This window comes from Dendrobates tinctorius, unplaced genomic scaffold, assembly GCF_039654945.1.
Source record: "Dendrobates tinctorius isolate UK_male_01 unplaced genomic scaffold, ASM3965494v1 ptg000315l, whole genome shotgun sequence".
Classification (NCBI taxonomy): Eukaryota; Metazoa; Chordata; class Amphibia; order Anura; family Dendrobatidae; genus Dendrobates; species Dendrobates tinctorius.
Genome location: NW_027361982.1, coordinates 863,458 through 877,114, shown reverse-complemented (window position 1 = coordinate 877,114; position 13,657 = coordinate 863,458).

Below are 13,657 nucleotides of genomic sequence, written 5' to 3'. Positions count from 1 at the left end.
AACGGCATATGGGATGAAGTGTAGCAGTAAATTGTTCCACATGCTGATGTGGAAGCATCCTGTTGTGAGTCTAATAATAATGATGAGGAAGAGGCCGTCTGTTGTCGGCGGTGACGGCGTGCAGAGGCTTCTTCAGCCAATCTTATGGATTTAGAGTTAGGGGATTCGTGTGTGAGGCGACGGCGTTTATAAGCCTTAATCTTCTCAAGGCGATGGTGTTTTTCCTCAGGAGTCTCATTAGCACGGCGTTGTTTTTGTCGTAGTGCTAAAGCTGCTTTCCTTTCACTGGCATTGGCATACTTTTTGTTATGACTCATGTTGGCACAGGTAAAGGAGTCTATTTGGCAGTTATCTGGCAGTGAAGAAGGCGTCCTGGAGTATTGTAGAGTAAACAGATACTAATTGACCCTGTAATTGCCCAGCAGTAGTTATGAAGTGGTAGTGGCAAATTGGCCCTGTAGTTAGACACCGGCAGAGGAGCAAGGCAGCAGTAGTTATGGCGGTAGAGGCAAATTGGCCCTGTAATTAGACACCGGCAGAGGAGCAATGCAGCAGTAGTTATGGCGGTAGAGGCAAATTGGCCCTGTAATTAGACACAGGCAGTGAACAGTCAGAGGAGCAAGGCAGCAGTACTTATGGCGGTAGAGGCAAATTGGCCCTGTAATTAGACACCAGCAGAGGAGCAATGCAGCAGTAGTTATGGCGGTAGAGGCAAATTGATCCTGTAATTAGACACCGGCAGAGGAGCAAGGCAGCAGTAGTTATGGCGGTAGAGGCAAATTGGCCCTGTAATTAGACACCAGCAGAGGAGCAATGCAGCAGTAGTTATGGCGGTAGAGGCAAATTGATCCTGTAATTAGACACCGGCAGAGGAGCAAGGCAGCAGTAGTTATGGCGGTAGAGGCAAATTGGCCCTGTAATTAGACACCGGCAGAGGAGCAAGGCAGCAGTAGTTATGGCGGTAGAGGCAAATTGATCCTGTAATTAGACACCGGCAGAGGATCAAGGCAGCAGTAGTTATGGCGGTAGAGGCAAATTGGCCCTGTAAATTAGACACCGGCAGAGGAGCAATGCAGCAGTAGTTATGGCGGTAGAGGCAAATTGATCCTGTAATTAGACACCGGCAGAGGAGCAAGGCAGCAGTAGTTATGGCGGTAGAGGCAAATTGGCCCTGTAATTAGACACCGGCAGAGGAGCAAGGCAGCAGTAGTTATGGCGGTATAGGCAAATTGGCCCTGTAATTAGACACCGGCAGAGGAGCAAGGCAGCAGTAGTTATGGCGGTAGAGGCAAATTAGCCCTGTAATTAGACACCGGCAGAGGAGCAAGGCAGCAGTAGTTATGGCGGTAGAGGCAAATTAGCCCTGTAATTAGACACCGGCAGAGGAGCAAGGCAGCAGTAGTTATGGCGGTAGAGGCAAATTGGCCCTGTAATTAGACACTGGCAGAGGACAAAGGCAGCAGTAGTTATGGCGGTAGAGGCAAATTGGCCCTGTAATTAGACACTGGCAGAGGACAAAGGCAGCAGTAGTTATGGCGGTAGAGGCAAATTAGCCCTGTAATTAGACACCGGCAGAGGACAAAGGCAGCAGTAGTTATGGCAGTAGAGGCAAATTGGCCCTGTAATTAGACACTGGCAGAGGACAAAGGCAGCAGTAGTTATGGCGGTAGAGGCAAATTGGCCCTGTAATTAGACACCGGCAGAGGAGCAAGGCAGCAGTAGTTATGGCGGTATAGGCAAATTGGCCCTGTAATTAGACACCGGCAGAGGAGCAAGGCAGCAGTAGTTATGGCGGTAGAGGCAAATTAGCCCTGTAATTAGACACCGACAGAGGAGCAAGGCAGCAGTAGTTATGGCGGTAGAGGCAAATTAGCCCTGTAATTAGACACCGGCAGAGGAGCAAGGCAGCAGTAGTTATGGCGGTAGAGGCAAATTAGCCCTGTAATTAGACACCGGCAGAGGAGCAAGGCAGCAGTAGTTATGGCGGTAGAGGCAAATTGGCCCTGTAATTAGACACCGGCAGAGGAGCAAGGCAGCAGTAGTTATGGCGGTATAGGCAAATTGGCCCTGTAATTAGACACCGGCAGAGGAGCAAGGCAGCAGTAGTTATGGCGGTAGAGGCAAATTAGCCCTGTAATTAGACACCGGCAGAGGAGCAAGGCAGCAGTAGTTATGGCGGTAGAGGCAAATTAGCCCTGTAATTAGACACCGGCAGAGGAGCAAGGCAGCAGTAGTTATGGCGGTAGAGGCAAATTAGCCCTGTAATTAGACACCGGCAGAGGAGCAAGGCAGCAGTAGTTATGGCGGTATAGGCAAATTGGCCCTGTAATTAGACACCGGCAGAGGAGCAATGCAGTAGTTATGGTGGTAGAGGCAAATTAGCCCTGTAATTAGACACCGGCAGAGGAGCAAGGCAGCAGTAGTTATGGCGGTAGAGGCAAATTAGCCCTGTAATTAGACACCGGCAGAGGAGCAAGGCAGCAGTAGTTATGGCGGTAGAGGCAAATTGGCCCTGTAATTAGACACTGGCAGAGGACAAAGGCAGCAGTAGTTATGGCAGTATAGGCAAATTGGCCCTGTAATTAGACACCGGCAGAGGAGCAAGGCAGCAGTAGTTATGGCGGTAGAGGCAAATTAGCCCTGTAATTAGACACCGGCAGAGGAGCAATGCAGTAGTAGTTATGGCGGTAGAGGCAAATTGGCCCTGTAATTAGACACTGGCAGAGGACAAAGGCAGCAGTAGTTATGGCGGTAGAGGCAAATTGGCCCTGTAATTAGACACTGGCAGAGGACAAAGGCAGCAGTAGTTATGGCGGTAGAGGCAAATTAGCCCTGTAATTAGACACCGGCAGAGGACAAAGGCAGCAGTAGTTATGGCAGTAGAGGCAAATTGGCCCTGTAATTAGACACTGGCAGAGGACAAAGGCAGCAGTAGTTATGGCGGTAGAGGCAAATTGGCCCTGTAATTAGACACCGGCAGAGGAGCAAGGCAGCAGTAGTTATGGCGGTAGAGGCAAATTGGCCCTGTAATTAGACACCGGCAGAGGAGCAAGGCAGCAGTAGTTATGGCGGTATTGGCAAATTAGCCCTGTAATTAGACACCGGCAGAGGAGCAATGCAGCAGTAGTTATGGCGGTAGAGGCAAATTAGCCCTGTAATTAGACACCGGCAGAGGAGCAAGGCAGCAGTAGTTATGGCGGTATTGGCAAATTAGCCCTGTAATTAGACACCGGCAGAGGAGCAATGCAGCAGTAGTTATGGCGGTAGAGGCAAATTAGCCCTGTAATTAGACACTGGCAGAGGAGCAAGGCAGCAGTAGTTATGGCGGTAGAGGCAAATTAGCCCTGTAATTAGACACCGACAGAGGAGCAAGGCAGCAGTAGTTATGGCGGTAGAGGCAAATTGGCCCTGTAATTAGACACCGGCAGTAAACAGGCATAGGACCAAGGCAGCAGTAGTTATGGTGGTACAGGCAATGCCAAGCGTCCGCACAGCAAGTCGAGATTACGCCGACGCCATTTTGGATCCCGATGTCGTCCACGCCAGCGACATGTTGTTGCGGCGACGCCTTCTTGAATATCGCGGGATTTCACGAAATTCAAGATGGCGTCCCGCAAGAACATGTCGGCGGCCTGGAGAACGTCTGGATCCTGGATCGCGGCGGCGGAGGAAGATGTCGGGGCAGCGACGATGACGGTGTGAGTATGAGAAACGGAGTGAGAGAAAGGAACGTATGTGGAGTGAAAGAGTGAGTGGACATGAGTGGAGGTGAAAGGTGAGAGGAGTGTGTGTTGAGGCGGTGTGGTGTGTTGAGGGTTAACATGTGCGTGTGTGTGGTGACGTCACCGGTTACAACTGGACGGAAGTTGTTACAACCGGAAGCTGGTTAGGGCATTTATTATTATAGATTCTTGTTGGAATTGTGTCAGTGGATTGAAATGAAGCTTCTTATAACAATCAAAATCATTTAAAATTCTTTCTGCTTGCTTCAGATACAACTTCTTTGGCCAAATAACGGTATTCCCGCCCTTATCAGCTTGTTTGATGACAATGTCATCAAACATCTGCAATTCTTTAACCCCTTTCTGTCATGTGACGTCACAGCGATCAGCGGCGCCCACGTGGTGAGCGTCGCTGATCGCGGCCGGGTGTCAGCTGATTATCACAGCTGACACCCGGCACAATGTGTCACGATCGCGGTATACCAGGGGTTAAAGGGAAGCATCGGCAGGGAGGGGGCTCCCTTCGTGCTTCCCTGAGCCCCCCACAGCAGCGCAATATGCAGCGCTGCTGTGGGGGGCTCCATCCCTGCAGGTCCCCGAATCCAAGATGGCGACAGGGACCTTCGGGGGCCTGCAGGGAGCTAGCTTCCTCAGTGCCTGCAAAGCGCAGGCATGAGGAAGTCTGCGACTATGCCTGTGACAGATCGCTGATCTGTCACAGTGATCTGTGATATGACAGATCAGCGATCTGTCACATGACAGCTATGTCCCCCCTGGTAATAAGGTTAAAAAAAAAAAGTGTAAAAATAATTTTAAAAAAATCGCTAAAAAAAAGATATTCCCTAATAAATTCATTTTTGGAAAAAAAAAAAAACAATAAAAGTACACATATTTGGTATCGCCGCATCCGTAACGACCTGCCCTATAAAACTGTCCCACTAGTTTACCCCTTTAGTGAACCCCTTAAAAAATAAAAATAAAAAACTAAGCAAAAAATAATGATTTATTATCATACCGCCAAACAAAAAGTGCAATAACGCGCGATCAAAAAGACGCATATAAATATCCATGGTACCGCTGAAAACGTCATCTTGTCCCGCAAAAAACGAGCCACCATACAGCATCATCAGCAAAAAAAATAAACAGTTATAGCTCGCAGAATAAAGCGATGCAAAAATAATAATTTTTTATATAAAATTGTTTTTATTGCATAAAAGAGCCAAAACATAAAAAAATGACCTAAATGAGGTATCGCTGTAACCGTACTGACCCGGAGAATAAAACCGCTTTATCAATTTTACCGCAGGCGGAACGGTGTAAACGCACCCCCCCAAAAGAAATTCATGAAACGCTGGTTTTTGTTCATTCTGGCTCCCAAAAATCGGACTAAAAAGCGATCAAAAGATGTCACATGCCCGAAAATGATACCAATACAAACATCAACTCGTCCCGCAAAAAATAAGACCTCATATGACTCAGTGGATCAAAATATGGAAAAATGATAGCTCTCAATATGTGGTGATGCAAAAACTATTTTTACAATAAAAAGCGTCTTTTAGCGCATGACAGCTGCCAAAAATAAAAACCCGCTATAAATAGTAAATCAAACCCCCCGTTATCACCCCCTTAGTTAGGGAAAACTAATAAAATTAAAAGAAAATGTATTTATTTCCATTTTCCCATTAGGGTTAGGGCTAGGGTTAGGGCTGAGATTACGGTTAGGGGTGTGTTGGGGTTAGGATTGGAGTTATAATTGGGGGGTTTCCACTGTTTGGGCACATCAGGTGCTCTCCAAACGCAACATGGCATCTGATCTCAATTCCAGCCAATTCTGCGTTGAAAAAGTCAAACGGCGCGCCTTCCCTTCCAAGCTCTGCCATGCGCCCAAACAGTGTTTTACCCCCACATATGGGGTATCAGCGTACTCAGGGCAAATTGCAAAACAACTTTTGGGGTCCAATTTCTCCTGTTACCCTTAGGAAAATAAAATATTGGGGGCAAAAATATCATTTTTGTGGAAAAAAATTATTTTTCTATTTTCACGCCTGGGCGTTATAAACTTCTGTCAAGCACTTGGGGGTTCAAAGTGCTCACCACACATCTAGATAAGTTCCATGGGGGGACTAGTTTCCAAAATGGGGTCACTTGTGGGGAGTCAAAACGTCACTACTTCCCTTCTGAGCCCCAACGTGTGCCCATACAGTAGTTTTCTCCCACATATGAGGTATCAGCGTACTCAGGACAAATTGGACAACAACTTTTGGGGTCCAATTTCTCCTGTTACCCTTGGGAAAATAAAAAAAATTGGGGACTAAATGATCATGTTTGTGGAAAAAATACGATTTTTTTATTTTCACGCCCGAGCGTTATAAACTTCTGTGAAGCCCTTGGGGGTTCAAAGTGCTCACCACACATCTTGATAAGTTCCTTAGGGGGTCTAGTTTCCAAAATGGGGTCACCCGTGGGGGGTTTCCACTGTTTACGTACATTAGGGGCTCTCCAAAAGCAACATGACACCGGCAGACCATTCCATCAAAGTCTGCATTCCAAAACGTCACTACTTTCCTTCCGAGCCCTGACGTGTGCCCATACAGTAGTTTTCTCCCACATATGGGGTATCAGCGTACTCAGGACAAATTGGACAACAACTTTTGGGGTCCAATTTCTCCTGGTACCCTTGGGAAAATAAAAAAAATTGGTGACTAAGGCCTCTTTCACACATCAGGTTTTCGCCGTCAGGCGCGATCCGGCGCTTTTGACAGAAACCGGATCCGGCGAAATGCAATGCCGGATCCGGTTTCCCCCCCATTGACTTGCATTTGCGCCGGATCGCGCCGGATGGCCATGCGTTTCATCCGGTTTTCGCCGGATCCGGCAATGTGTCGCGATCCGGCGTCTGGAAAAAACGTTGACTGTAACGTTTTTTGTCTCCGGCGAAAAAGCCGGACACGCCGGATCCGGCGCGTCCGGCTTTTTCACACAATGAAAGCCTATGAGCGCCGCAATGCGCCGGAACCGGCGAAAGCCGGATCCGGTTTTTTGGTCTGAGCATGCTCAGTAGCTCTGCCCACAAGACATATATAAAAGCAAGACAGTGGGACCCACAGCCACACCCAACATGCCACCCAAGAAAGCAACCAAGCGAAGCAGGAGAAGGCAGGAGACCACTGCAGCACCATCCGCACCACCACCACCCCAAATGGAGCAGCAAATAGAACATGCTGAGGAGGGGAGGCCAGCAGCAGATGAGAGACGGAAATTATCAAGTAACCCATTCCTCCAAACTAGGGCTATTGAATATCAAGATATTCATTGGCCCTTTGTTTCTCTTTATTCAACAGTCGCCCAATAGATGCAGCAGCAGCAGCAGCAGCAATGGCAGCAGCTGGAACACCACCCACAGGCATGGAGTGTGGCCACCAGGAAGACAGCAGATCATCTTCTGGGAGCCCTCCCTCGCATCGTCAGCATTTGACGGTAAGTTTTTATTTCCAAAATCCATCTTCTCTGTAATATATGTCTATTCATTGCCTTTTATTTCAAAACAGGAATCACAAGATGAAGAGGAGCTCCCAGAAGAAGAAGGAAGGGGTGGACAGACACCTGGAGTGGGCTCACAATTGGTAAGTTTTTTGCATCAAACGCAGAAACACAACATCACACTACACACAACACATAGAAAACAATGTTCTGCAGACCACACACAGCAAACAAATGCCTACATCCAAAGACATAACATTTTTTGTTTTCTTCTCTAGTCTTCCCAATCTGGTGCTTGGCCAAGAGGTCCTCGCAGTGCCTCCCAGGGTCGTCGGCGACAGCAACGCGGCGGTCACCAGCGTGTAAGTATAAATATTTTTGCTTTGTTTTTTTGCACTTTTTATTTCATTTCTTTTGTGGAGGCTAATTAAGTTATTTTTGTCTTTTTCTTTAACAGCCTTCACAGCGTGCTCCCGACTCTGACGGTGAGGATGGAGGGATTGATGTGGACCGCCTCATCGATCTCGTCAGAGAAAGGGAGCCGCTCTGGAATATGGCTGACCGCCGCCACGCTGACCTGATCATTACCCGACGACTCTGGGAGGAAATCTGTTCGCTCCTTGTGGGCCGCTGGGAGGACCTCGAAGCTCGGGCCCAGATTAAAGAGCGTAAGTATATACAGTACCGGTTGCTTGATGTAAACCAATGTTTCCCGAACTCCAGTCCTCGTAGTCCCCACGGATCATGTGTTCAGGATTTCTATTTACTATGGAAATCCTGAAAACATGACCCCTGGGGACCATGAGGACTGGAGTTTGGGAAACACTGATGTTGTATACTAACCACTCCTTTCTCGTTTCAGGGAACAGAATTGTGAATCGGTGGCGGTCTGTGAGAGATCGTTTCAAGAAGGAGTTCAATAAAGAGATGCGGGCCCCGAGTGGATCTGGAGGACGCAGGAGCAAGTACAAGTACGCAGAAGCCCTGTCGTTCCTCCGGGAAACAATGGTCACCAGAAGGTAAATATTACACACCACATGTGAAAAAAAATGTTATATGTAAAAATTTTTTACAGCCAGGGCCATACCATGTCAGTATTTTAATTGTTTTTTTTTCTCTTTATTCCACAGCACGGTGAGCAGCACTCGGGAGCCGGCACGATTGGACCCTTCTGAGGCGATCCCTGAGGAGACCGGCACCGAGGGACACTTCGACCGCCCCGGTACATCTGCACCTTCCCAGCCTTCCCACACATTCGACCCATCTGTCCCATCCACCAGCACAGGAGCATCGTGGCCGCCTACATTACATGAAGCTGCTGGTGAGGAGATCGCTTTCCCTTTACCCCACCCTTCTGCCCCTGCCACCTCTAGTACACCTGCGGGTACTGGGCGGCAGCGGCAGAGGGGTCAGGAAAAGACTTATGCGCCAGAGTTCTTGCATCTGAATGCATCTTTCCAGAACTGTCTAAAAGTCTTGTCAGAGCAAATCTCCGCAGGCTATCAGCAGATCAACTCCAGCATTCTGGAGGTGAAGACACTTCTGCAAACCATGCATTCAGAAGCAAGATCTTCGCCAAACCACACCTTTTTCAGGTCTGTTGTGGAGCGCATGGAAACGCTCTCTCCTGCCCAGCAGATGCATGTAATGCATTCATGCCACGCTGCTCTCCAGCAAGTTACCTCCCAACCTCCTCCTCCTCCCACCACAGTAGTTCCTCCACCTGCACCCCCTCCAGCCACTTTCCATCCTCCCCCTCCTATTACATCTACACCCCCTCCAGCCACTTTCCATCCTCCCCCTCCTATTACATACCATCCACCTCCAGCCACTTTCCATCCTCCCCCTCCTATTACATACCATCCACCTCCCCAGCACCATCCACCTCCCCAGCACCATCCACCTCCCCAGCACCATCCACCTCCCCAGCACCAGCAACCTCCCCAGCACCAGCAACCTCCCCAGCACCAACAACCTCCCCAGTACCAGCAACCTCCACAGTACCTGCAAACTCCCCAGTACCAGCAACCTCCCCAGTACCAGACATCTCCCCACTTCCAGCAACCTGCCCCGTACCAGACATCTCCCCACTTCCAGCAACCTGCCCCGTACCAGACATCTCCCCACTTCCAGCAACCTGCCCCGTACCAGACATCTCCCCACTTCCAGCAACCTGCCCCGTACCAAACTCCTTCCCCATACAACTTGCCATCAACATCATCTGCTCCTACAGTCCCTGCCCAACCCTCCACTCCACCACCCACCACCTCTTCTGCTTCCCACATGTCCACCCATTCTGTAGTTTTTTCCACACCTTCACCTCTAACTGTTCCTTCCCCACAACGATCCCAGTCCTCTCTCCACACTCCCAGTGTCGAAGTGTCCCGCAGCCCCTACAGCAGTATTTCCACCACACACTACACAGATTTATAATGTGTGTATTTAAATAAAAATGACCAGTTTTATGGTTTCAGTTTTATAGTTTCAAAGTTTTATTAAACAAGTTTATTAAAATTTTAAAAAAGTTTACTAAAAAAAACATTTTTCAATAAAAGTTAAATTATTTTACACTGGTTGTCTGTCATTTCTTTCTGCGGCGAAAAAGGTTAAATACAGGGTATTTAAAAAGGTGAAATGGTATTCAAAACTAGGTATATAACTGTGGGTAAATTTTAGCTTTTTGCCACAGTTGTGTTCCTGGTTGTGTTTGAAGCAAAGTATTTCACCTAAAAAGTTGTGTTTATTGTTGGTGATTTCCTAACAATGTACACAACTTTTGTTAAAAGGTGAAATACTTTGCATAAAACACAACCAGGTACACACCTGTGGCCTAAAGCTAAAAATAGAGACCATGACAAGATAGCCAACTTTGGTTGGCAAAGGTATATACTGTTGGTACAGAAGGTACACAAGTTTGGTTAGGGCACAAATCTTTCACACTCTGTCATCCTGCCAGTGTACTCTGCCTTGAGGTGACATAAAGTATAGTGCAAAATTGTCCCTCATTACTGAAACCGTCACAGAACTTCTAGTGGTAATGTCATGGTAATCTTGCAAGGTGGTTTCTTCAGAGGTGTCCTCAATGGAAATGGGTTCCTTGCAGATAACAAAATTGTGGAGTACCACGCACGCTTTGATCACCTCGTCCACAGTTTCTGTCTTGAGGTTGATCGCAGTCAATAGGACCCGCCATTTGGCTGTCAGAATACCAAAGGTACATTCAACCATTCTTCTTGCTCTTGTGAGGCGGTAATTAAAAATGCGTTTTGGTCTTGTCAATCCTCTGCTAGAGTACGGTTTCAAAAGGTGTTCTGACAGCTGGAAGGCTTCATCCCCTACACAGACAAATGGCATAGGTGGACCAGATGTTTGCGGCAGCGGTCTAGGTGGTGGGAACTGGAAGGTGTTTCCATACAGTTTACGCCCCATGGCAGACAGTTTGAAAACTTGAGAGTCATTGGAGCGGCCATAGGCCCCAATATCAACCGCAATAAATTTGTATTCCGCGTCAGCGATGGCCATGAGGACAATTGAAAAATATTTCTTGTAATTGAAATATTCCGATCCCGATCCAGCTGGCTTTACAATGCGGATATGTTTCCCGTCCACAGCGCCCAAGCAGTTTGGAAACTGACATATCTGTTGAAACTTGTCAGCAATTTCAATCCACCTCTCTGTTGTGGGCTCTGGTAAAAACTCTTCAGCTAAGGAGTCCCACAGTGCACGGCATGTGTACTTCACAATTCCAGATATGGTGGAAATCCCGAGTCTGTACTGGAAATGCAGTGACGAAATGGATTCTCCAGTTGCAAGAAATCTGTGGGGAATTAAAAAACAATAAATTAGTTTTAAATCACAGCATTACATACCAAAACTGACCTATAACACTTGGAGATACAAATTACCACCAACAAGATTGCAGTGAAAGTGTGCTCTGATGCGATCATATCCAATAAATGTGGCTTACCTTAAAGTCACCATCAGACGCTCTGCGGGTGAAACAGAGAAGCGGCAATAGGTGTCCGCTTTTCTTATGAGGTGTGCAATGCGCTCCACCAAGTAATCAAAATTCTCCATTTTCATCCTAACATATCCAAAAAATTTATCCGGGTTTCGTCGAAGGTCCATGCATAGTGTAGAATAGACCCCACTCGTCATTCTCTTGGCTGTGATGGGGTGGATCCACAAACGTCGTCTACGATGCCTGATGCGCTGCTGTCTCGCTCTCTCCTTCTCCAGAACAATCACCCTCAAACGATTTGCCTCCGCTGTAAAATCCGCCAAATTCTTCAAAATATTTCCAATGACAACATCCATCTTCGCCAGTAACTTGCTCTTCTCTCCAACCTGCACTTTCTCCTCTACAACCTGTCAAAGAAGGGCTGTAGGAACATGCTATATATAGTTTTCCAGTAGCCAATCCCGTTCGGAAGGCCACAAGGGTCAATTTTAAAAACCGGATCTGGCGTAATCCGTCGAAAAACGGATAGAAAAACGGATGAACCGGATGAGACGGATCCGGTTTTGTCTGTCCAGAAAAAGACGGATCCGCCAGAAAACCGGATCCGTCACATCCGGTTTTACGAAACATTTGCCGGATCCGGCGTTCCGGCACGACGCCGGATCGCGCCTGACGCCGAAAACCTGATGTGTGAAAGTAGCCTTAAAGATCATGTTTGTGGAAAAAATACAATTTTTTTTATTTTCACGCCTGGGTGTTATAAACTTCTGTGAAACACGGGGCGGGGGGTTCAAAGTGCTCACCACACATCTTGATAAGTTCCTTAGGGGGTCTAGTTTCCAAAATGGGGTCACCCGTGGGGGGTTTCCACTGTTTTGGTACATCAGGGAATTTCCAATCGCGACATGGTGTCCGATCTCAATTCCAGCCAAAAAAGTAAAATGGCGCTGCTTCCCTTCTGAGCTCTGTCATGCGCCCAAATAGTCGTTTACACCCACATAGGAACCAGCCGCAGGAGAAGGCAGGAGACTACTGCACCACCACCAGCACCACCACCCCAAATGGAGCAAAGCGACCATGCGGAACAACCGGAGGGGAGTCCACCAGCAGATGACAGACGGTAATTATCAAATCCCCCATTCCTCAAAACTAGGGCCATGGAATATCAAGATATTCATTGGCCCTTTGTTTCTCTTTATTCAACAGCCGCCCAAGAGATGCAGCAGCAGCACTGGCAGCAGCAGCAGCACCACCCACAGGAGTGGAGTCTGGCCAGCAGGAAGACACCACATCTTCTTCTGGGAGCCCTCCCTCGCATCGTCAGCGTTTGACGGTAAGTTTTTATTTCCAAAATCCATCATCTCTGTAATATATGTCTATTCATTGCCTTTTATTTCAAAACAGGAATCACAAGATGAAGAGGAGCTCCCAGAAGAAGAAGGAAGGGGTGGACAGACACCTGGAGTGGGCTCACAATTGGTAAGTTTTTTTCATCAAACGCAGAAACACAACATCACACTACACACAACACATAGAAAACAATGTACCGCAGACATCACACAGCAAACAAATATGCCAACATCCAAAGACATAACATTTTTTCTTTTCTTCTCTAGTCTTCCCAATCTGGTGCTCGACCAAGAGGTCCTCGCAGTGCCTCCCAGGGCCGTCGGCGACAGCAACGCGGCGGTCACCAGCGTGTAAGTATAATATTTTAGCTAAATTTTTGTACACTTTTTATTTCATGTCTTAAAGTGTGGTGCCTAATTTTTGCTATTTTTCTCTTTTACTTTAACAGCCTTCACAGCATGCTCCCGACTCTGACGGTGAGGATGGAGGAATTGATGTGGACCAGCTAATCGATCTCGTCAGAGAAAGGGAGCCGCTATGGAATATGGCTGACCGCCGCCATGCTGACATGATAGTTACACGACGGCTCTGGGAGGAAATCTGTTCGCTCCTTGTGGACCGCTGGGAGGACCTCGATGCTCGGGCCCAGATTAAAGAGTGTAAGTATATACAGTACCGGTTGCTTGATGTAAACCAATGTTTCCCGAACTCCAGTCCTCGTGGTTCCCACGGATCATGTGTTCATGATTTCTATCTACTATGGAAATCATGAAAACATGACCCCTGGGGACCACGAGGACTGGAGTTTGGGAAACACTTATGTTGTATACTAACCACTTTGTCCTTTCTCGTTTCAGGGGAGAGAATTGTGAAGCGGTGGCGGTCTGTGAGGGATCGTTTCAAGAAGGAGTTCAATAAAGAGATGTGGGCCCCGAGTGGATCTGGAGGACGCAGGAGCAAGTTCAAGTACGCACGAGCCCTGTCGTTCCTCTGGGATACAATGGTCACCAGAAGGTAAATATTACACACCACATGTAAAAAAAAATGTTTAGATGTAAATTTTTTTTTTCAGCCAGGGCCATACCATGTCACTATTTTAATTGGGTTTTTTTTCTCTTTATTCCACAGCACGTTGAGCAGCACT